This window comes from Tympanuchus pallidicinctus, unplaced genomic scaffold (genome assembly GCF_026119805.1).
Source record: "Tympanuchus pallidicinctus isolate F22 unplaced genomic scaffold, pur_lepc_1.0 scaffold5, whole genome shotgun sequence".
In the NCBI taxonomy this organism is placed as follows: domain Eukaryota; kingdom Metazoa; phylum Chordata; class Aves; order Galliformes; family Phasianidae; genus Tympanuchus; species Tympanuchus pallidicinctus.
Window position 1 is genome coordinate 33,134,927 of NW_026294769.1, and position 26,111 is coordinate 33,161,037.

General features: G+C 35.8%; 2 long non-coding RNA genes across 2 annotated transcripts in view; one reads left to right on the forward strand and one right to left on the reverse strand.

The window, feature by feature from the left end:
- The window catches only part of LOC128090912 (uncharacterized), a 37,032-nt gene extending 31,340 nt beyond the window's left edge, over positions 1-5,692 (reverse strand). The window contains exon 1 of the long non-coding RNA XR_008211146.1: positions 5,472-5,692. This is a non-coding gene — a long non-coding RNA (uncharacterized LOC128090912). The remainder of the gene's footprint in view (positions 1-5,471) is intronic.
- Positions 1,141-24,817, forward strand: LOC128090911 (uncharacterized). Its single transcript, XR_008211145.1, has 6 exons — positions 1,141-1,186; positions 10,893-10,945; positions 12,747-12,878; positions 17,779-17,949; positions 21,969-23,140; positions 24,622-24,817. It is a non-coding gene; the product is annotated as an uncharacterized LOC128090911 (long non-coding RNA).
- Positions 24,818-26,111: the final 1,294 nt, after the last annotated feature.

A 26,111-nucleotide genomic window follows, 5' to 3' on the forward strand; every position in this document is an offset into this window, starting at 1 on the left:
GGACTGGGAAGAAGGTGATGAACTATAGGAAATACATACCTTTGGCCTATTTCCCAGCTCTCTCCCTCCCTAGCTGCAGAAAAACTGGCAGTTGGATATATCCATCAGTTTTGGCATGGTTTCTCCCCAGACTTCAGAAATCATCCTTATGGAGAAAGACTGAGAGTCTTGCCAGCTGGAGGCAGATATTTTGTGTCATGTTGAAGTTGCTGGGAACCCACATGGAGATTGTTTCCATTGCTGGATGGATATCTACTCTTGATTATGAACAGCAAGGAGAAATCCCTCACTTTTCCCATCACTTCTTTCGTGCTTGATTAGTCTCTGACTGAACTACCTCTGTTGTGATACTATGTTATTTTATAAGGAAACTCGGCACTCATTTTGACTGTTGTAGTTAAATTTGGTTTAGATGGAAGAAAAAATGGGAATACAATCAGGAAAATTAAGGGAAGTTTAATCATTTTAATCATAAGAAATTAATATATAGGTTCTTTAGTTCATATTTGATTTGCCTGACACACACAGTAAGTAAATTCCAGTGAAATTACACTTGGTTTAATTCATGACAATTTCATTTAATGTACCTTTCTGGAAGTTGTAAGTGCAATTCATACAATGGAATTCACATTAGTTCTTTTTGACCTTTGTATATTTAGTTGATATGATTGTCAGAAAAGAGATTTTGTTTTACTAAGTGTTTGTACATAATGTGACAGAGTGGGCCTCTGATCTCAAGTTGGACCCCAGACACTACTGCAACTCAAATAACAAAAAGAGTGTTGTTTTTTTCTTCCTAATAGAGAACTTATATATATTTATATATCAGGATTTGTCTCCTGCTTTTTATTCTTTCCTTCAGAAGTTTAGAGTGTTCTTTGCTAGTAGCTCAAGTACTAAATATTTAGCTTCAATTCATATGAAAGTTACTTTGATCTTTGTGTAAATAAACAGGCTCTCTTTCTCCCATAGGACTCTTTCTTGAAAATGATTTCTTTCATCAAGTAGTTTGTCGCATCTCTGCGAACATCAATACTGTTTCCTTCAGAACTTCAAACAAACATTTCCTGCACGTTTACAGGAAACATATTAAACACTATAAATTGCAACCTGACTTGCACCTGATTCAACAGTTAGAGAGACTTGGGCAATTGAGTGGCACAGCCCCCTCCTGTCATCCTGGCAGGTATGAAACATCTTTATTACTATCTATATAAAATATTAACAATTGTACATACACCTATATATGCATGCATATATATTTACACGCATACATAATTACATACATATATGAATATATGTATTTAAACACATTTATAAACATTTATGCCACCAGAGTGTTTCAATATTGATGGTTTAATCTTTGTAATTATTTAATGCATGTAGTTAGTGACACTTGTCCTGGAAAATTCCAAAGCATAATGCCAACAACTCTAGTAAGCCTGTTATTCAAGTGTGGATCCTTAAGAAGAGAAAGGTAAGCAAACAGAAATTTAACATACTGAGGAAAGGAGAAGGACAGAAACCCCATCATGATGGAAGTTTACCCCTAAGAAAATTTCAGCAGTTTTTGGTTACTCTCCAAACAGACTATAAACTTTGTTTTTACGAAACAACTTAATGTTGCTTTCCCTCTGCACACACTCATAAAATAAGCAACCCAAATTCTAGGTGAAGCACATTTTGCCACCCATCTTATAGATGAAATCTTGGTATATTTTTGGCTGACTTTATTCATGAAATCTGTGGGTTTTCTAAAGTTTTTTACTTTCACACAAGATTTTCACCAAATTTATAATTATTCAATTATAAAGTGCTCTACTCCTTACTTTATGACATGTGAAACTATGTGACTGGAATCTGACGTGTGGTATTTAAAATGTGATGAATTGGACAGTTAGCTACGGAGGAGGCTATCTCTAGAAGACATAGTTTCAAAAAGTGATTGCTTTTCTGCAAAAATACAAATTTGTTGAGAATCTGAGAAAGAGCTTCAAATGAAAGATCCTTTTCCCTAGCCAGCTTCTTTGGCACTAATTGTATGGTTGTCCTCTTCACCTTGTATCAGCTCTGCAAAATTTAATGTACTATGAGGCCACTTCAGAAGTTTTCTGAAGACAGTCTGATTTTCTTAGAGAGCAAGCCAGCCATCTGTGAAACCAATTTTCATAACTCTACTGGCCTTTAGTGTCCTTTTTTGCACTTAGAAAGCTTTGAAATAATTTTAATTGAATCAAACTCATGAAATATAATGTTTCGGAAACACTGCAACATAATCGCCTCAGTCTGTGATATTTACATACTAACATGATTATTCTATCTGCTGTCTTGCTTTAGAGCTCCATTTTTACAATGTTATTCATGCCTGCAATTCTGTGCCTTGCAATCAGTCAAGGCTATATAATTCTAGTTTGGTTAAGCAATAAGAATATTGAGCAGCTAAGCTTTATCATCTTTTGGTGAAGGAACCCTTCATTCTTCCTGTCTTAAGACTCAGTTAATATTCCAAATAAATACACGGCTTCCAAATAGGTACACAATTGGCCTTTAGTTAATCTTTAACCAAAGAGATTAAGGAAATTCCAATCTGTTTGACCCTGCAATGCATTTGAATCCACAAACAGTTTTGGTGCCTTCCAGTTTTTCTTTCCAAGAATCAGCTTTTCATTTGTTACCGTTCAAAAGGGAGCATTCTCTCATTTCTGAATGAGCAGACTCATATACAGAATAAACATGGCTTTATATAACTGTGCACTTAGCTGATGTAACATATATAAACTTTCCCTCTTTTTGTGCCTAGATATGTCACGGTTACTATTAACTCTCAGTGTAAAGACTGTGGCCAATTTGATTTTTCTATTCAAGTGCTGTATACTACGCAGCCAGTGAATTACTAATAGGTCCTTAAAGCCCTAAATAATGGAGTCTACTCTCAATAGACCGGAATGCAATGAAGACATAACCAATCTTGACTCTTGCACCTTAATCCAGGAGTAAGCCTTACATAAAACTGAACGTGCATGGGATAGAGATGTGTCAGGATGCCGGTTGTGTTCCTGGGCAGAGTACTGTAGAAATTCTCTTTCTTTTTTTTTTTTTTTAAAAAAAAATAATTCTTGCTTTTGAAAGAGACATTTGCACTCATTTGGATCACTGCTGAGTTGGAATAGGTATGAGTTATTACCAAGACTGCTGAGGGAGCACAGTAAAGCATGACAGCCAAAATGCATTGGTATCTAAATGCATTTGTGAAAATTCAAGAACTTAGTATGTCTTATAAAAAGCTGATCTGAATTTTGTTACCATTATCTCACTGAAGCATTTGGGAATGTAGGCCTTGGTTTTATTTTCCAATCTTATCTAGTCCTGAGTTTTATCAGGATCAGGATGCATTTCTGGCAAAGTCCTTGGATGGATCCAGGTAGTAATCCCCATATTCAGACAGCAGTGTAATTTAGGTATTTAACGGCTTCCTGGCATCTAATTGAAGTGTTTTGGCAAAAGAAAGAATAAGAATGATCTTAGTTTCCAAAGTTATGAAAGTGTGCTATTGAAACTAAGTATCTATTAAGTTACCATTTCACAATGTCTCACTTCAGAAACAATCTTTTATTATGACCTTGTCATATTAATGTACTTTACATTAATATGAGAGTTTTGAGGCTAATTCACTTTCTCTCCGATTAATTTTTTTAAAATAAGTTACATTCCATATTTGCTCATGTTGAAATCTGTGACTAAAAACTCATGTCACTGATAGTGCTAATATGTAAGCATAGACATTTGGGGTTTGGATTTGCTAAATCTCGGAAAAGATTTCGCAACTGCAAAAGTATCTCGTTGAAAATGAACACTATTTATTAATTTATTTATTTTAAATGTGAAACTGGAAGTTTCTTGAGTTTTTGTCTTACTCTTTCATACTTGCACTGTTCTCCTTTTTCTCAGCTTTCTTTGATCTGCTTATGCTGCTCTGTGAGTAAGAAAATGGTTTCATTGAGACAATCAGTGAAAATTTACTTTTAGGGAGGAGGGTAAGACTAATCTGCTTTATTTTTTTAACTCTTTGTAAACCAGTCGCTGTTAGGTAGGAAATCTCCGGTTAACCTGGTTTCTCATGCCACTTAACCCACACCAATTATGCTGATGGGCCAGTGCTATCCCTTGGAAAACTCTGTTAAGTGCAGTTGGATTACACAGCAGTTGGATTAAATTGTAGTAGATTAATTCATGGTAGGTGAGATGATTCCTTGGAACATTCTGAAAATATGAATCTCTCTCCACACACTGGCTTCAGGGCGTCCAAAACAGCAACAGTTTTAAAAGTAGAGAAGGAAGGAGCTATTTGCCTATCATTATCCTACCTGCCTGCTGTGCCCTCCCTTTCCTTGTGCCTTCTCAGTGCCCTCCTTCTTCCTTCTCTCCTGTTGCTCTCAGTGCAGAGAAGTAACTGGGTCAATCTAGTGGGTCACTGACAATGCAGTACACACCTCACCATGTGATGTTTTGAGCCACACAGGATTACATGCTTACGTTTCTCAAAGCCTATTCTATAGGGCCTAAAACAAATCTTCTCGCGATGAAACAGTAGAGAAAGTAGTAAAAAAGCATACATTTCAAAGTTGAATATACTTTTTAGAATACAGATGTAAACTAAACATTTAACAATATTCTGACACTCAGTTTTTATGGAAGATCTTTCAAAGTGGGCATTCCTTTGTTCTCTCTGTTTAAAGAGATAGAAAAGACCCCCACAAAGTCCAGCTATATGTAGCACAGGATCCTCGTTCTAAAAGGAAAAGAGAGAAAATCTTTTACATGCCATTTGGTATCAGTCACATTATGTTATGTAACATGACTGACTTGTCACAACATAATGCACTGGGGAAGAATGACAAAAGGTGTTTTTTACAATTTTATTTGAAGAAGTCACAACACTTCATACAGGCAAACTAATATATTTTGCTGTTTAAGGACCTGCTCTAACTGCAGATTAAAAATACACTTTTTTCTGAGTCTATCTCTGAATACACAAATATTTTTCAAACATAACTGCATCATAATTATGAACAGGATTAGACAATTTCTTTACACAGTAAAAAATGAACAAATGAACAAATGGTATAAATATCTACATATAAATATAACAAAAGGTATAAATATCTACAAAGTTATGTAACAAGCAGGGCAGTGCACATATCATGTAGTTACACGGTTGATATCCATGTATTCTGCGATCATTTTAGACTTTGATGATCCATATTGCAACAAGTCTAATAGATTTAGCACAGACATTCAAGTTTCTGTATGCCTTTTATTTCTATCATAGCTAAATGAGAATGTTTGTGGTAGTGGGCATTTTCTCCATCCCACAGTTCTTATTATAAAAATTGCAGTTTATTTTGCTTCCTGTCAGAAGCCTCCTTGTGACTAATTTATGCCAAACCATTTTGCCCACCTTCTTTCCCTACCTGTCCTTTATGTTCTTCTCAGCTCTAATTCTGGCTGCTTTCCATCAGGTTGAAAGGCATCAGTAAAAACCTCTGTGTTAATCCCAGGCAATGCACATCACAGAAATCTGATGACAATATTAGCAAAGAGTTTGACTTGAGTCTCCATCAAGACTCAACACTTGAATGCAGTTAGGTCTAACACTGATGTACTAAGTCATGCCTGTTCTTTGGCAGCTGCATAGTCTTGTCACCTTTGACTTATCTTCCCAGCAGTGTTGTGTCCTTTGCTAGCTCACTGCCATTTCTGGAAATGTCATCTCCTCAATCAGAGCAATTATGGAACTTACATTTCAATGCCAAGAATGACTGATTCAGTAATTCAATGGTGCTTGAATATGCCAGTTCTAGAAATACTTAGGCTTTTTTAAAATATGACTGTGACTTGGGCAAGTCAGTCCAGAATGAAGGTACTCAAAAAGTGAAAGAAACTGCGTAGACTGTTATCTGTAGTCCTTCTGGGAAGTGCTTGTTTCTCTGCTGAAACTCTTCATCTCTGACCAGGAGAGCCAGGAAGGGTTACGAAGCTCAACTTGTTAGCAAACTCATCTAATGATTCTGCAGAATGTAAATTATATCTGCTAGAGTATGCTAATGCTAATTTTTATTTAATGACTGTGCAGGCTAGCCACAATACATTCAGTTATTTGTTGATATTTGTCTTCAAGGTATCAAATTATCACTTGTGTTCTCTGGAATCACTTCAGATTTATAAAAGAGATGGAAAAAGTGAACTCACAAATAATAGTAATAGCACAATTTCAAGATTCTTATATGTGACGCATCAGAAAAAAACAGGTTATTAATAATATTTTACAAAAGCACATTAATTTCACTTATCTTTGTCAAGAACTGTATGAAAACTTTCATTTTAATGATAAAATATTTTATTGTTCATTCCATGTGCTTGATGTTGGAGATATAGGGAAAGAAATGGACATCAGTTAAAATCGCCATAGAGAGTTGCTAATTTACATTTTCCTTCATGAAAGCGGGACTGGGACAACTACTGCTGAAATATAGAGTCAGGATTTTTTTATTGCTACTAAAGATGAAAGGCTGATAATTCCGAGCCCTGACAAAAAGATGTTCATTTTAGAGTAGATTGAAAACAGAGCAATATTCAAAATTCTCTATCCTTGAGTTCAGTTTCTTGGCTTTAAAAGCACATAAACAAACGAGAATAAAGATACTTCCTACCTTGAAGCACAGTTTGTGCTTCTGGGCTGAAAGAATGAAAATGAGCTAAGTTTAAACGTTAGGGGCTTTTCATCCCAAAGGTCATTTGATTACAGACAAGTTGTTTACAAGACTGAAACTCACTGCTATTGAAGTAAATGATTTCAATAAGGTTAGATAAAAGCTGCTCATTTATTTTATATTTCAACTACTTTAAATTCAACACCTGATTTGCTTTCTTTGAAATATATTTGATACTCTTTTACATTAAGAAAGTAAAGCTTAAAGGGAAGATATTTTCTGTGGTCTATTTTGTAAATTTCATATGACTGGTAAAAATAAAAATGTAGTGATAAAGAATTCCTCCATATTTTCTCTCCAACTAGAGGGGAGGGAAAGTAAAGAAAAGTCAATACTTGGCTGGAATCATGAGCAGCTTGTTGGCTGAGTTAATCAGTCAGGAGCCCTGCAGCTGGTCAGCTTCACCTCACCGATAAATGTCACGACTCACTGCTGTCAATATGAATTACCAGAAAAGGTTTCCTAGGAGCTGGGGATGAGGGAGCCGTTTTCCTCTGAATGAATTATACAGGCCAAAATAATACTGAAACGAGATTAGAATTGGTTGCTGTGATTGACTAGGCAATTATTTAAATGTACCCTGGAGGTAAGACAAACAGTGGAAAATAATGCAGCCCAGGTCACAGACTGAAAGAAATTTGTGCATTTAGCAAAGGCTTAAAAGGTTATGCTCAAAAGCTGATGGAGTAAGTCATAAGCAAGTTTGCTCTAGTTTTGAGTCCTAGGAAGGGTATCTAAGAAAGCACAAGCTTTCTGTATAAAAATAAAGAAGGCAAATAATGCTTGAAGTTCAATGGAAAGCTTTCTCCTCAGTTCACTTGCTGTGTGCTTTGCGCAGCACCAGCAGAATTCCTCACAAGAGGGGGCAAAGGGAGTAAATCTGCCCTGCCAGGCTCGGACTATCTATGCTCCAGGAACAAGAGGGGGCTACCAAGCACAGGGCTTTTGTGCAGCACGTTCGGAATAAAAGGAGAGCTCTGCAAATGTACAGCCAGCCAACATTAGTTTCAGTCACAGAGGATAAGGAGCACACACAACTCTGTGAGCAGGCTGGGTGGTAAGCACTTCTGACATTTGTTCCCAGAAATAACAGTGAGTGGGTAGCTGCCTTAAAACAGACTAATGTGTGTTTTAATCGCTGCTTCTACACCTTGTCCTCATGTGTTACATGTTAGGCTGCACCCTGTTGCTGCCATTGGACGTGACAGTTTGTTGACATTGCAACATGTAATTTCAGGCAAAATAATAAAATTTTAACAATTGTAAATATGCTATTTTTATGCACCTTCATAGGACATATTCTGCAAGCAGTTTCAGTGTTGTTCAGAAAATAAAATCTTCTCTTTGAAGAAAATCCAAACATACTTAACTGAATGTTATGATCATAGAGCAAAACACCTCTCCCATCCCCCAAAAATGTTATCTGAAAAAAAAAAAAAAAAAAAAAAAAAGATTTGTTAAAAAAATGAAATGGGATGTTTATTTTAATTGAAATATTTAATTTAGCAATGCTGAGTTATTTTCATTTCAATAATACAAGTTATTTTCATTCAGTGAAGCAGAAAATGGAACTGAACAAAGTAAAAAAGTATCAGAAAATGATGTTAGACTATTCTGAACAGAACCTAAAAAAATCTCATAACTACCAAAAATGTTCACTCAATTTGGATGATTTATTTTAAACTTAATTTAAGTAATACTGTTGTACTGTCACGGATACAAAAAATAATAATAATCAGAAATATGATTTCTACCAGAAGAGTGTCAAAAGCCTCAATGCAAAAATGTAAGAATTAAACATTCCAATATTATAATAATGTTTTTGAAAAGAATCCTTAATGGTAGCAACATGCCTTTGTGAAACATTTTGATTCTTAGTCCTTTAAACAATAGAAAATTGTCTTGTCAATCCATTCAAGCAACTCTTTATTTGCTTATGTAAAAAAATGATAATGTACTTTAAATTTAATCCAGCACACCTATTTAATCCAGAATTTTTCCTACAATATTAAAAGTAAACCCCAAATCAGAAAGAACGTTTCCATTTTATTAAAATAATGCCTTTGGACTTTATTCAAATGAATCAATTAAAGGAAGTTTTAAACTTTCTTTCCAGTTGAAATGAACATGAGATTGGACAAGTTCATTATTTTGATTATAGTAACATGGCATTTCTCAGTGGAAGTAAATGTTCTAGCACTGTATGAAAAAAGATAACAAAATGAAGGATTCAAAAATAGTGAGTAGTAAGGCGATTCACTTGGCAAAGTATCAGGTTCTGGTGCACTTAGGCTTAGGCATTCTTAATTATCTACTGAAAGTATCTAGATTCTACTTTTCTTCCTTTGATATTGCACAAGAAATAAAGGATCAATTATAAACAACGTATGAACATAACTTCTGAGTTGAGACTTAGGGCTTTACACTGCTTGCATTTCTGCTAGGCACAGGTTGCACAGAGGCTGAGTCTCCTCCTTGGGGACCTTCAGCAGCTACCTGGATGTGGACCTGGGCCCAGTGCTCTGGTGTCTCCACTGGAGCAGGGGTTGGGCCTGATGGCCAGCCTCAGCCATCGTGTGATTCTGTGGTAGGACAGACCACATATGGGAAAAATATTTAGAAGTTCAGAACGTGCACTCTCACAGATAGCCAATCACATGAGAAGTTGTAAGGACAGCAATTTATTATGTTCCATTCTATAATTCTGTTTGTTTTAAAGTAAATGAATCTTTCAAAATGTATTCTCAAAAAAAAAAAAAAAAAAAAAAAAAAAAATTCCTTGTATTCCTCGTATAAGCAAAGAACTGCTCATAGTTCCTTCAAAAAACAAACAAAAATATTAGTACAGATAATGGAAATGAAAAACAAAAAACGTTAAAATTAGACGAACTCACTTCCAAATAATAACATAAATTAAATAATTTTCCAAAATGCATCTTATCACAGCTGTCATTAGAGTGCATGAAAGATAATTGATTTGATGGATCTTATCTCTCCTTCTGTTTTTAAATCTCTCATAGCCAGTAAAATTCCTGAATATACATGTTTTTTTTATGTCTTCAGGATTTATTTACAAATAAATCACAACAAATGGCATGCAAATAATGATGCCAGCTCTGTTAACAACAAAGGTGTGATTTATAATGGTGACTGTAAGTATTATAATTCAATAAACAGTTGCTAACACATTTTGATCAACTTTCATATTTTAGAAGTAAAAAACTATTTTTTTTGTAATTATTTGTATTAATTGGATGAGATCCCATTCTATGTTATAAACTATCAAAAAGAAGTGTCATTTTAATTCTCTCCATGTGCTAATATAGAATAAAAACTAAAGAGAGAGAAAAGTCAAAAATTATAAAATTTCCATAATAAGTGCTATAACTTCAATGACAAATGATGGAAATATCTCATTTTGGCTCATGGGAAATAACTATCTGAATAAAGTGGACTTTTGTCTCATTTTTGATTGGGAGGTTATATAAAGGCTATCACAGTGACAGAATTCAGATCGAATGCAGTAGAACTGAACTAGATAGGAAAGTTCAGACAAGAGAAACTCTCCCCTCTATCTGGACTTGGCTAGTGTTATTAGGAGCTGCGGAGAATGCAGAAATGCAGTGGAGACAGGCAGGAGCCAAGCAGTAAATTGACCCACTCATCTCCCTGCTGGAACTCTCCCAAAGAGCTTTTATTTTATACAGTACACACCTCCATTGCTCATTTCAAGGTCAAGTAACTGAAGGCGTCTCGCCACTTTCCAGGTCCTCAATATTTAAGATTTTCCAAGTTATGGTATCTTTTCCTTTTTCTTTCACATCATCAACTTTCTTTCTTAGCAGAAGCAGCCATCAGAAAACCATGGCTATAAACAGCAGTCTGTAAAGTCTGTAGACAAATTTCAATCTAACACTGCAGGCAATAAATCAATGCTTTGCCCTTATGTAGCATCATTTATCAGCAATGTCAAAGTTCCACAGCAGCATTAGCCTACTGTAAAAAGAAATCTGAACCCCTAGGGATTCTCCTGGTAGACTGCAAGGACAACATTCACGGAATTGACATTACGTGAGATAAAATGCAGACTGAGATTGTCTCCTCCTCTCCTTCCTCTTTCAGGGTGACATGCATCACTTGAAGAAGGGAAGGGAAACAACTTTCAAGCATCTTCAGTGAGAAAAATGTTTCCTTATGTTCTTTCTTTTTAGGGCATTCAAATAACAGGCAGGACAATAGTAGCCTGTGAATGTACCTATGAAGTGGATATGGATTTCTCTATGTAAGCCACAAAAATAATGCCTGAATCTGAAGTAAAACCAGAAGTCACAAACTATAACCTTTGGACCCAATTATCACATCCCATCATGTACTATGTCTAGTATGAAAAAGGGAGAGAATACGAGAAAAAGAAATTATTCCTTTCAACTAGTTGCTCTAAAGATATGGATCAGACTGCTGAGGATATTTTCAGCACAGTAAGAAATGCAAAGCTCATGTGCGGCACCCATTCTCCACTTTAAAAGCAGTGTCAACTACATCCTGAAGGAGAGGAAGAAGGTCTAATTTGCTGAAGGCCATCCAAGGAGTTCCCAGCAATGAGATTGTCTTCTATATTACAGTTCCACTATGCTCCCCAAAACACAGAAATGTTATTAAAACCAGAGATACATCTGTAAGAAAACTAAAACTGCATAAACACAATAAGAGTTCTCTAGAGTCATAAATACTAAATAGCAAGTAATATCGCTTTGTGCATGTGCAAAATGTGGAGTAAATAAAAAATGAGAAGAAAATAAGCAACTCCTGTTAATTATCTCTGACACCAATGAATGGTCAGTTTTAAAATGTGCTAGTCCTGAAGGAAAGAAAATTTCAGTGTTACCTCTAGTAAGATTTACTTACCAGTTATAACTCATTAAATCTTTATGGATTTTTATTTTGACACTGGGAGAACAAGCTTAGCTTGAATCATGACACAAAATATATATTCCCTTCACCTACCTGCAATGCTTTTAGTAAGAGGTCAACATTAAGCCAAATTGACAGTCCTGATTTTGCCAGATGAAGATGAACAGGTTGATGATGACTCCAAACAGAAAATATCAGAGGGAAAAAATGATTACTTATTTGCATACTTGTCTGTTTTCATTTTTTTTCACTAGCAATTCCTTCACGAATCATATTCCTAAGAGAAGTCACTGATATAACACACCTCCTTCCATGTCGTCATCTGAAATATGCATGTGCCTAATGCACAGTGTTGGAAATGCATTTGACTGCTACAGTACATCTTCCCCTCCTTTTACCTCACATTAACTACAGTTGTTCTGAGTTACAGAATATAATCTGTGTGTGTTGTATTCAGTTTTAGAAAGGCTGTATGGATTCTTCTTCAGTGTTCCTTTAGAAATACTACCAGCAACAAGAAGTACTCTTGACCTTACAGGCAACTTGGAAGAAATTGGAGAATGATCAGTTTGCACAAAGATACTCTGTGTTATTGTTAATATGAAGGAACTTATTAGCACTAATAATGCTCTAATAATGAGAATAAATATTTCAGAAAATAGAGTATTTTTAAAATAGCAATTTTTTTTTTTCTTTTTTTTTTTTTTTTTTTTTTTTCCAATAGAACATAGTTGCAGAATAATCTGTGAGATATGCGAGGAGGGATCTCTAGTAAGACAAACATGATGAAGATTTTAGTGACAGAGGAAAACTCCATTTCAGCTGACACAGCGTACCTTCTGCCAACGAATTATAAGGGTCCTGAGCATAGAAATAAATGCAGCAAAATGAAATACACAAACACTGTGCAGAGAATGAATAAAGGAATCTATATCTGCCCTTGTGTCAATTCTGCCTTTGACTAATTCACATCTTAAAGTTGCCACTTGATGTATTTTACAACTAAGGATTTCATTTGTTCTTTGAATGTTCAGTTTAATGCTGATGTTACTGATGTTCTTTTAGTTTCACCTCGTGAACCAAGCCCCATGATCTGGACTCATGTAAAGAGACCTTCTGACATCATCACAACTCTTTCTGAGAGGAGGAATCAACATCAAGGAAGCTAAAACTGAATGTACTTTCTGGTAGCACTAGGTTTCTATTTATGCATACATGGTAACAAAACTTTTTTGTTTTGTTTTCATGACAATTTTCTTCTACTTCAAAATTTTCTTTTCCACATTAACATTGTTGCCCTTCTTTCTTCTCTTGACTGATATTTTCAGGGCAATTTTTGCAAAGGTCTACCTGTGGACATACTGTATGACGATATGAAATTGTACCACAAATTATTTCTTTGTGTTTGTGTTCCCAGAAAAAAAATAGCTGCTTTGGAAGACTTATGCCTGAAAACGATCCTGACTCAAATTTACTCGACATTTTGGAAAAAAAATCATATTAGATTCTGTTCCTTTGTCCTTCTTTGCGCTGTTCATTTTCTGCTACTTTATATTTCCAGAAAAAGCAATTATCAGATTTCAGGTCTACCTCTTCCTTCCATCAATCACACTCTCAATTTCTACCTCACACATTTGCTGCTTGGACCATTGTTTATACATCTTGCTCCTAAAATCTGAATTACTTTCAAAATGATTTTTAGTTTAACGATGACAGGTAGGATTCATCCTATCCTATAGTAACAACTTTGAGCTCAAAATAGTGGTGTCTTCATACCTCAGATAATGTTTACACAGAATATATTAGAAAATAAGAAAAAAAAAGTCTTGTGTTTTAACATGCACACACACACACATATATAAACCTATCACCATGATAGAGGAAGAAGAAAGAAAAAAAAGAAGTTTTGGTGAAACCTTGGTTCCCTCTTTATATTCACACAATCTTCAGTATTATAAGCTCCACTTCAATAACTGAAAACAAAGGCAATAAGAAGCAGCAGAAAACTTTCCTCTTGGAATAATGAAGGCATAAAGCAAATTAGTGTCTGAAAAAAACGTTTTTCAGGGTAACAATTACTTCAGCATAGACATATAACTAATTGTCTTTGATTCAAAGGCACTGAGAGGTTTCTTAATGGTCACCTGCAAAATCTGATAAAAATCATTTGCTTTCTGACAGTTCAATCTTTGGACAACATGATTATATCTGAATTGCTACTGCAAACTCTTTTTAATAAAAAAAACAAACACTTGTCTTTTTTATGTCAGTTTTTTGAAATCTGAGGGTGATGATTTTGACAGTTCACTAGTATTAAATCTTCTTTGAGATGTCCACTCTGCAATTTTGTCATTCTTACCTTGATCAGGCAAACTGATAAGCTAATACACCATTAAAATAAGTTTAAATACTACTTGGGACTGTTTTTAAAAATAACTAGAAAGAATGTAGAACAAAAGAAAAGTTTTAATAATGAGAATAATTGCTCAAAAATAATTATATCAATGCATGTTTCGTACTGGAATCTTTCTGGAGGTGGTAATGTTGTGAACCCAGATGAAAGGTGCCCATGAGGGCCAATGGCATCCTGGTCTGCATTAGAAGTAGTGTGGCCAGCAGGAACAGGGAATCATCCCCCTGTACTCAGCACTGGTGAGGCTGCACCTCAAATATTATGTTCAGTTTGGGGCCGCTCACTACAAGAAAGACATTCATGTCCTGGAACATGTCCAGAGAAGGGCAATGAAACTGGTTGACTGGTCTGGAGTACAAATCTTACAAGGAGCAGCTGAGAGAGCTGGGATTGTTTAGTCTGGAGAAAAGGAGGCTCAGTGCCTCGTTGCACTCTATAACTTCATGAAGGGAGGTTGTGATGAGGAGGGGTTTGGCCTTTTCTCCCAGGCAACAAACAGGACCCGAGGAAATGGCTGCAAGTTGTACCAGAGGAAGTTTAGGTTAGACATAAGGAAAAGCTTTTTCTCTCAGAGAGTGGTCAGGCACTGGAATGGCTGCCCAGGGAGTTGGTGGAATTGCTGTCCCTGGCAGTGTTCATGTACAAGTACACGAACAAGTACAAGTTATGGGTTAGTGGCTTGTGATAACAATGGTAATGGGAGGACAGTTGGACTAGATGATCTTGTAGCTCCTATCCAACTTTGTGATTCTATGACAGGAAATAGTTGAAAAAAATTTGCTTTTCCCTATAAAATTCTTATTCCTACCCAACAGTTGAAAGCTTGTTGTGGTGTTCCTGAGATGGTCTAACAAGTGCCAGGTAAATAACTTTCTCTAGTGATACTGTACAGTACAGTGCATATAGTACACGCTGCTGGCTCCTATTTGCTCACTGTAGTCCAGAATCCCCCAATCTTGTTCAGCAGAGCTACCTCCAGACTGCCTTTTGGTTAACTAAAGAGATGGAGGAAGATTTGCAGAGTCCACTACAGTTCCATTTTTCTTCATCAAAACTGAAAAAACAGTGAGAGCAACTGCAGATGTTCTTAATGCGAGTTTAACTGCAATGTATCATTCCTCTCTGATTTTAGAAGGACTTTCTACATTTTAAATGCGATTCTAACCTTCTTTTAGAAAGGGGAAAATATGTGGTCATACCTGTCAAACCACTTTTACTCATGCTACTAAATTGAACATCCGCAGACCTATCTTCCATGCTCTTCTCATATGAAGGATGAAATAGAAACTGCTTTAATCACAGGGAGTAAGTATATAGCTTTTTTATTTTACTGATTCTTGTGACTGAGGCTTGAAGGGGTGCCTGGTGTTCACTGGCAGAATTTGTAGCTTTCTGGTCTCTGGAGTTAGGAAAATGTACCTGAAAACAAAGAAGATAGTTTAAAGAGAGGGATGTAGAAAAAGAACATACGGGCCACAAAGCTTTATTTAACATAATGAGTTTTAGACCAATGATAAAACTTTTTTAGTCTGAGTCATGAATTTTGAAAGCTTGAAGTTAGCAATATTCATGCTGACAGTGGCTTTCCTGAGATATGTAGAAAGGAACCTGCCTCTTTAAGCCTCCTACAGTTTCAATTACTTATCTTTGGTAGAGAAATTTATTCAGATTCCTTGTTTTGTGAAAACCTTACCTTTTTTTGAATAGCATTTTCAAATTACCTAAGCATACTGTAGTGTGAATAGCTTTTGAAATTCTTACATGTGGTTTAAAAAAAGTCTATTCTAACTTGATTGCTTTTACACTTACTTTAATGAGTCTAGTGTTTGTAGAGTAACACACCAAATGGTGTGACACATGAGACATCAGTAGCTTTGCCTAGCTCATGGTAGCTCCTGCACCTTCTACATGTTCTGAGGAAATAATATCAGAAAGGTCTCAAATATGCTTGCAGTACACTTCAAACTCAAAGCTCATATTCTGTATTTTAACCTCTACAAGAACTTTTAAAGTACCATGCAATATTTACATATAACAAATATAACAAACAATATAACAAAAATCGTCATATTCAGATGTATTGTAGCAAACATATAACGTTTTTCATCATCCCCATGAAATTGTTACTTCTCCTAATAGGAGAAAGGGCAGCTAATTTTTTGCCTAGAAGAACTAATACTATTTTCCAAGCGGAAAATTTACTGTATGTGTAATTTACAAAAGGATTCTGTTAAAAAAATATAAAAATTATGAACAAGGTGCATTAATATAGAAGAATGAAACAGAAAACATAATAATTGTAGTTAAAACCTAGAGTCTAACAAAACAAATTAACTATTTCCTTAGCATAGCCAGTTACAAATTTTCTAGTATGGACATCGAGAGATACTAACTATACAACAAACCTCCTTCTGACATCTTACCAGGTTTTAGCATTAGAGAACATAGCAAGTTTTCAGACTTCTTTAAAATAAAATCATCCTCTGAAAACCTTTCTTCACCTTCATAGAGGGTCTCCACAAATACAATCCAAATTCCAGAGGTAAACCATATAACCATACCACCCGCACTGCTGAAAACGTTACAAAATTGTATTCAGTTGCCTTCATTTTCTTCATTTACTGATGTAGGATAACTGTTAAGTCAGGGCTTGAGCTGGTGATTGAGCACCTGGTGAAGGGGCATGGCTGGCCCAGAGAGCACACACTGTGTTTGCACCTGGTGTGCTCAGAGAGGGCTGGACCCAGGGTGGAGTCACCCTGGGCTCATATAAGGGCCAGCCACAGAGCAGGAGAGCTCCTTCTATACCTTGGCTATTTCCTGAGAAGATAATGCTATATTGCTAGAGACTGTTCACCAGCTGAGTGAATTCAATTTTTCTTTCTGGATGTGGTTATTAGCCTCCCTGTGAATACTTTACCTGGTGTTGCCATGAACCTCGTGGAAGTGATTCTGCATCTTTGTAAGTAGAACAACTGGTTATGAATCTATGGCGTATGTTTTGTAATAACTGCTTTGAGGATTATATTTAAACATATTACTTTTGCAGGATGTTCTGAGTTCCTTATTTTCTTCTTGTTTCTGCTGCTGCTCTTGATTTGCTTGATCATCTTTTGAATTTTTAAAGAGATATGCTAACTTCCACAAGAAGCACTGTAGTAAATTTGGCAGGTGTTACTTGATTTGGAATCTGCGATGTGATGATCTTTTTAAGCATATGGGTAGTTGTAGGCAACAATTTAAATAGGATAAGGCTAAACTTTCCCTGGTGGTGAGAAAGAAACTGGATTGTGTTTCTTTTTCCACAGGCTTTGTGTTAGAGTAGTTTTTAACAGAGGTTACTGAAGTTTAGAAGTCTATCTTCCAATGTAGCCCTTCAAATTTTGTCTGCTCCTGTTAGGTTTCAAGGCTTCAGGCAAGTTATAATGCGGTCTATCAGAAGACCTGGACTTTCATTCTTTTTGCTAGTCCCTAAATGCTAAGGTACAGATAATGAATACCTGCATCAGTATACGCCTACCTTCCCTTGTCTAAAAGCTTTTCTTAAGCTTTAACTTACAAAACAGGAAGATTTATTTCTTTTTATTTGTTAACTTGTATCTGGTGCTTTCTGTCCTTTATCCCTAGCACACTGGCTGACTGACACCATATCTAGATAACTGGTAGTCTTCTTTCCTCCTACAGTAATACTGACATCTCAGGAAGAGAAACAGTCAAGTGTTAGATACCTATCATTGAACCAACACTGTAAACCAAATGGCTAATTGGGCAAAGAGAAGATCTGAATCCTCTATTGAAATTGAATGACTTAAAATACCTGCTTCTGGGTTAGGGCACTTGAGCCTGAAGCTAAAGGTAAGACATGGTCATGGCCAGGATTGTTGTCTTGTCTTTGCTTCCCTGACTCACAGCACATTACAAAGAAGCTTTGTAATATTAAAGCAAGTGTAAAGAAAGCAGCTCTGGGGCACCTTTCCTGATCTAGGAAGTAGAAATAGTGTTGAATTTGATTATATTTGTGACTAATTTTCTGTATTATGCTTGTGCTTAGAAAGAAGTGCCATCACAAATATGCTATTCAAAAGAAAGCAGGACTCTAGAATGACCTATTTAAATAGGTTTGCACTTGTGCAAAAATTTTATTCACAGTGCAGTATGCAAAAATACTTGCATAACTTGGAATATCTCTAGAATTTCATTTTTACTGTAATGATGAATTTCATGGGAAAGCCCCAGTGCAAAGCAAGGTAAATAAAACTAGATGAGGTGTTATACATGCAGTTCCCTCTCTGACTAGTTGAGATTAATGGATCTGCTTGTGGCTCGTGTATTACTCTTCCCAGCTAACCAGAACTGAAATGTCATGTGCCTCAAATTACACGTTATTGTTTTAACTTGTAGCCTATCTGTGGACAGAGTATCAGTGTGATTCTATTAGGTTCTATCATTTGTTTTGACTGTGATTACTGGCTCATCTAGTTTTGATGAAAAGCTTCCTGAAAAAAGCTTAGTCAACAAACAAGAACTTCTTCTCTAGGTCTAAAGGCACTGATGACAGAAATGAAAGAGAATTGGAGGATCTTAATTTTAAGACTAAAAGGTTAATGGTATAATTTTCTTCATCTCTGGAAATTCTGAACAATAATACAATAGATCTGCTTTCTAAAACAGAAATTCACAGTTACCAATTAAGTAATGAAGTTAATATCAGATATTAACTTCATTAGTTAATCAGTCATTAATTAGTCAGTTAATAATCAGAATATTGATATGAAATCTGATGGATTTCTGCCTGTAGGTTCACAATGAAGACTGGAAAGTACGCATGGTCACTCAAAAAAAGGTGTGTGTGCATAAAGCAACATCAGTAGAGTGAGAAAACATTAGAACAGAACTTTCAAGATGACAAGGCAACAGCTGCCACCAAGCCTCTGCTTTGCAACTAAGGCTGGGCAAGGAAAGTGGTTTCTGTATGTGTGATGTGGGAAACAGTTGAAAACAACATCTTCCTCAGTAAGAATGTACTGAGGAATAATATGAATAGGACACAAAAGGAAATTGTGGAAATGGATTCTTTGTAACAACAATGCCAAAGGGAAGAACAATTAAATAGAAGCATGAACTGAGCGCCAAAGCACTAAATTCTAAGGGCTTTTATTTTTTTTTTCATTGAGCAGGAGATTTAAATGATAGAACCCTTAGGCTTATGATCTTGGCAAACTTTATTTTTTTTGAATAAACAGTGTTACTTTGCCAAATAGATTTCACCAAGTTTTTGCAGCTCTTTCAAAACCATTCTAGGCAACAAATAACAATAAATTCAATGAAAATAATAAATATATTTTAAAATAAAACAAAATAATAATGATGAAAGTAGCAAATGAAATTCAAGCTGAAGGTTCTTTGGAAGAATTCTAGCAGAGATAAGTAATGGAGTTTGTTTTCCTGTTTGCATCATTAATTTGCAATAAAACATGAATTAGGAACAATTTTCTAAAAGTGCTTTCTCTGCCTTGCAATGTGAGACTTGTCAGAAAATGTAATCTGTCAACCTTTTTCCTTTTAAAGATCTGCTGCTTCTGGCTTGCATCTGAAGTAAGAGGGATTTGTGGAGAACTGCTGTGCAGTCTAGATGTACTGTGTTGTTTTTGTGTGCAATGATTTTTCCTCCTGTTGTCCTACTTCATCCAACAAAGCAGGGAATTTTCTCTTATATTTGCAGAGTAAAGGTGTGATGAGAATAGACAAGTTGAAAGCACCAGAAGAGACTACAGGTGAATGAGCAAAGATCAGTAATACAAGAAATGAGATTGGCTATCAGAACAGTACAAAAGAGAGGTTCCTTCATTGACGTTCAGGTTGTAGATCAGAAAATGAAATTCCACTTGTGTTACCCAATAGGAAGGACATAATGCTAATGGTATGACTTCCTATCCAAAAAACTGGACTCCTAAATGTAGGAGATCAACCTGTCAGACCCTCTGTTTTTGTCACTGTGCAATCAAAACAGTCGTAGCATACTTTAATAACTTTCAAGTGATCTTCACATTGTTCAAGGTGAAACTACAAGTAATTAATTCTGCTTTTACACATTTCTTGTGTTGTTACTATATCATTAACCCTGTCACCAAGGCTTTTGAAAGCAATCTGGAACAAGTTGTATCAAGCATGGTGTGATGTGATGTGATGATTCTTTGTGGAATTCTCTGTATTGAGACTAACACTTTATCAGAAGATTCCCATTGTAAGCATCCTTTCTGATTCTCCAATAGCAATCAGAAAGATTTGTCCATTGCTATTACATCTGCACAGAAGAAATAACAGCATCAGAGGTGAATTATGAGGGGAAAGAGGAAAAGAATCACAAAGTACTGGTTTCATTAGTGTTCTCTTGCAAAAAGAGGCTCCTATATACAATTGTTAATACAGAAGTAGACATGGAATGATGCCATACATAAAATTGCATTACTTACATCTACTTAGGAACAATGCTACTAATAAAATAAATCTGAATCAAGCCCTGTAATGGGGTATCCAGATAAAAAGGCTTAATTCAATGAAGCTTAATTTAAAAAAAAAAAAAAAAAAAAAAAAAAAAAGAAAAAGCAGGAGCTTTTTCCTTTAAGTAAAAAAAAAAATTGTGAATAATGCCTTATTTGTCTTCACAAAACGGGAGAGAGACCTATGACTTAACATGGAAAATGTTTCATGTGGAACAGGCTCTTCTCAGAAGAGACTTTTAATTGTTATGTAGTCTATTTAAAGAAGAGCAGGCAAGTTTAAAACTCAGTGTATCCACACTGAAAAGCATGGCATAGAAAGAACAATTATGAGAGGGATTTCAAGAGATTAGGAAAAAAAAAAAAAACTGTCTATTCAGGCTACTTTACTGAATTGGAGACTACTAATTATTTTTTGCCTTTATTTTCATTTCTGTTCAAATTAAATTGTGCTGCTTTGGTAGCGGCAGCAGTGTGATATGTATCCTTATGGTCTGCATGGCCACCAGTGGAACTCTGTCTGCAGCTTTTACCCTTATGTACCAAAGTACGTAAAGTGAATTTCATCTTGATCTCTGTTCTCTGAAGAGTTAAATTTTTTAAAAAACAGTGAGATTATTGAAGTAGTTTCTTATAGAAACTATTCACAAAAAAAGGAGATCTATTGTAAAATGTAAGGATTAATTTATTAATCAGAGCTTTCTGAACTCTCACATTAAGCAGCTTTGTTATGCTAATTCTCTTATAAATGAATAATGGACTTATTCTCCCATTATTGCCTATCATTTTAAAAGACTCATTTAGAAAATGAAGATGTCCTTTTCAGTTGAAAATTATGATGTGCTTTATGGCATAAGTGTTTTTTTTTTTTTTTTTTCTTCAAATTGAGTATTTACTCCCTATAACTTTCTTCTTCCCCCCTGCTCAAACTGTATTCATTTGTCAGTGCTCAAATTGAATACGGCCATAATCATTTGTCATAGAGATGCGTGCTGTCTGGAAAGAAAAAAAAAGTGGAGACAATGGGCTCTGAGAATAGAGACCCAGATCCACAAAGCTATTTATTTCCTTATTTATCTGTGGGTGTAGCCTTTGCTTTTATAGACATTTAAAATAAAACTCTGCTGTGAATAATGGCATAGAAGAGAAAATCAAGGAAGTGCAGCTGTAGAAAACAGTCAGTTCAATCACAGGGTAAGATTTATGTTGTACAGAAAACTATTTATTAGAAGAGTTTAGTTCTGCCACACCCTTCCTGTGTGATCTGGGGGATGCCATCCTATCTTGCTGAGTATAGATGTATTGTCAGTTAAGCACAAGCCTCAGGTCCAAACCTACTCATCAGTTAAATTTATGTCATTGTATCTCTTGCAGAGTGAACAGTGAGTTCTGGTGTTCTCTGAGGTTTGGTCCTGGCAATGCTGATGCCTTGATGTGTGTTTTCTTCTCTTCACTATGCAGAGATTAGAGATGAGTGAGGAAACAGGACTGAACATGCTGCATGCAGTTGGTGAACAGTTATGCTGACCATACTGTGTCATAATGCTAATACAAAATGTTTCTGTTCTAATAATGTGCTCTTATGACTGGTAAACATAAGCTTCTTCAGTCTCGGACCACAGCTGATAGAGTCCTGAAGGGAAAAGCCTTGGGGGATGTCGTCTTACTACATTCCAGAGCAGCAGTAGCGTATTTACCTTTGCCTTGTGCTTAGGGCCTGTATTGGGTTTATATGCCCAGAGTTTGGCAGCAGGGGTTCTGCAGGAATGGCCTTTGTGAACAGAACCTGGAAACTACCCCATGTCAAATAAAAGCTGATTCTAGCTGGTTCCAAAAGGGATCCAATCCACTGTTGGCCAGAGCTCAGCTGTGAGTAGCACTGGTTTTGTGTCTGTGACCACTAACCTACTTTATTGTTAATTGGCAATAAATTACATTAATCTTTTCAAAATGGAGTCTGTTTTGCTTATGAGAATTATGGGTGAGTGATATCCCCTGTCCTTATCTTGAACTATGAGCTTTTTCATCTTTTCTCCTGTTGTCCTACTGAAGTGGAGAAGAAAGCAGCTTGGTGGGCTCTATGCACATAGTCAAATTTAATCCCCCACATGGCTTTTATACAACACTGTGCAAAAATGGCCTGAGATTTTAAAGGATCTCCATGGTATTGCTTGTTGTTGGAAGGTATTTGTATATAGCCTAAATGGAGGTTGAGTTCAAGCTGCCTGTAATGAAAAGAATTACATCCCCTCTAAAACTTGTGCGTTACGTGTGTTCAAACAATCAACGCTGTCTATAACATTTGGATATTTGTCTTCCTTAAGCTTCTTTTTGTAAGCATTTTTATCTTTCAGATTAGGCATTGTGTCATTTTCTCAATATCAAAACAAAAATATTATTTTATTTGTTCTTCATTCACCTTTTCTGCCTGGTTTGTAAACTCTTTCAGATTTGTGTCTCCTAATGTGGATGTACAGCATGTCGCACAAGATTTATTAATGCCAAAATAAATGTTTGGTTTTTTCTTAGCAACTTTTCATTTAAAGGTAAAATCACATTGACAAGGATTGATTACAAATAGTAATAAAAATGTAAATATTGAAGAGGATGAAGTTGAGGCAGCAAAGTTTTAAATAATAGCTCTGGTACTGCTGAAGAACTTGGTTTCCTAATAGTAATTTAACTTCCTTTCCTATTTTAACTGCTTGTTTTCCTAGTTTAACTGTTCTGCTGTTTTTGTACCTTCTAACTCAGTCCCTTAGGGATGTAAGCACAACAAAGTTGGTGAAACTCTATTTCTTCAGAAATATGAAAAGTTCATCCTCTGAATGGTGCTGCAGTTCATGAAGTTAGTGAAAACACAAAATAAAGATAGCTCAGAGCAGAGTACAGGTTGTACCTTGCTTTGGCTAACAGGCTGCAATTTGTAATGACAAAGAGTGAAGTGGTCAAGGTGTAGAGAGAACTAGAGTTGGGAGAATACATTTCTTTTCCAACAACTCAGTGTTACCTTCAATATCTCTAAGACTTTTTCTTAAGTGAGCACACAATAGCTTTGCTACCTCATGGTTTCTTTGGAGAACCAGCACATTAAAATCAGGTGATTTTAAGTGATTATCAAAATGGCAGTACAGGAAAGAACTCTTGTGTAGCAGTTATTTTTCATTACCCTTATCCTTGTTTTTTCAAATGTAGCAGTATTTGAATATTTAGGATGGCAGAGGAGAAGAATAAAGAAGCATTCACAACTGGGGCTCAGTTTTTATTTTTAGCTTAGCCTTCTGCCTGAAAAAAATCTTCCCCCCTACCCGTGTAAACTCCAAGGGAATTCAATTTTGAATTTCAATTCAAAGTGGTAGTCTGTCTGCTGTCAGGAAAGAAGACATCTTTGGCTTAGTCTAATAGACTCTAATGGATGTCAAACCATGGTACAACTCAAAGGACCAAATGTGTACAATGAGATCCTCATTCAGCAGACATAGCCATAGTTTCTTATGGAAGGCTGGAGAGGAAAAGAACTCAAAGCACTGAATTACAAACTAAAGGAGATGGTGTGATCATTTCCCTTCATTTTCACTGTGTGTTGTCCCTTGCAGACCTTCTCTGAAACAACATAAAATGTACAGCTTTGAATGATCCTGGGGTTGAGGAAAGAGGGAAAACATGCCCTCCAAAATAATCCTGCAGCTGCCTTTTGGTCTGTTCAATTTTACAACTGATCTTTCAGCTGTCAGTTGTCCTCCCTGTAGCCCAGAAATGCTAACACATACTCTTTCTCCTGTCCCTGTGGGCACCTCTTTTTGCCAAATTTACCCACACTGATCCTACAGTGTTCCAAGGCTGGGAAATTTGCTTGTGCTTGGCCCTGTGCTCTGCCTAGAGGACTGTGGGGGAGGCACTGCTATCAATTTAATTGCTTATGAAAAGGTTAATAAATGGAATAGTGAAACAAACTGGGCCTTACTAGTAGTGGAAAACAAATTTTATTGTAATTATGAAATTAGGTAAATTGACCCTTTATTTTCAGGTCTCTATCCCTGGGGCTCATCTGCTTTAGAACCTGCAACAGGAAAAGAGCCAAGTATTTGGTAATTATCAGTGATTTATGAAACCCACATTTTTTCCAGGGAAGTATTTCAGAATACTCCTAGTCTATTTTGTTCCCTCTCCTGTTTTCTCTTTTCCATTATCTTCCTGTTGATGTGCGCTTCTCTCAAAGGAAGTCAAAACTAGTAATTGCTCTGCATCTGAATTAAAAATAAATAAATAAATAAAGCCCCGATGTTTCTTGTAACACTGGTGTTCTTGCTTATGTGAACCAAATAAGTGCTTTTTTTTTTTTTTTCTAGAGGAAAGGAAAGGATAAGAAACAAAGAAGATGAAAACAAAGGGTCGCTTCTGGGTGGGTGTTAAAATTAAAGATTTGATGATGCAGATTTGGCAAACTGCAAAGGATAACACAGAACAACATGAATATATTTAAGAATTCTTCAGACAGCAACACAGACTATTATTGCAAGCAGTGTTTGGTTTCAGACTATCATGCTTTTCAGCTAAAAATCTGGGCATTTAGCATGAGTGCTTTTAAATTCCACTGTGTAGGACACAGGGCACTGCCAACATTTCAGAATATTCTCCTTCTGGCTGATAGAATAGGAAAGTTGTTTGGGCCAGCAAAGCTCAAAAGCAAAACCAAACTGCATTTCTGGGTCTATCTGGGAGGCCAGAGATTTAATAAATTTAATAACCAGCTAAAAAAGACAGTTGATAACAAATAGATCTGTAAATACTAACTGATGAAAAAGCCCCATACACATGAATCTGAAACATGTATTTTCTAAACTGCTGTTGTTACTACAAATATTAGGGAAGGCTGACCTGTATTTTTCTCTGTACTTTTCTTCACAGTTCATCTGTTTGATTTCTCTTCTTGCAATGAAATCACAGTCTTTTACCACTGACATGCCTGTGTAATTATCAGGTTATGAAAACAGACTATAGATGAAAGTGAAATGGAAAAAGAGGAATAAATGTGCTGGTTGCATGAGTGCTATCAACAAATAACTGTTAGTCTTCATTTTTACCAGAAAAAAGAAGTTGTAAAAGACTTCCCCAGTACATGAAGGGTGTTCTTTAAAAAAAGTGGGCTACTTTTAGCACCTCCTATATCAGAAATTCTATTGTTTCTCTTTGTCAAGAAATAATACAAAGATGAATTTTCTCTCCATTTCTGTTCTTTGTTCATAATGCCATATTGTTCATAAATAAATGATACAGTACAACCTTTCTATAAGGCTTAATCCCAAACAGGATATAAAGTATGCATAGACTGAGCACACAGCAGCTTTGTAAGAAGTTGAGAACACTGAGAAGCATTTGAGTACCTTGAAAACAGAGGGCAAACATATGATCTCAGTCACATTACTTGTGGTTGCAGCAGTTGAACAGATCAATATGATGGGAAAAGGTGTTTCACCAGAGGTGCAATGACAGAAGGATCAGCATGATAGAAGGGTT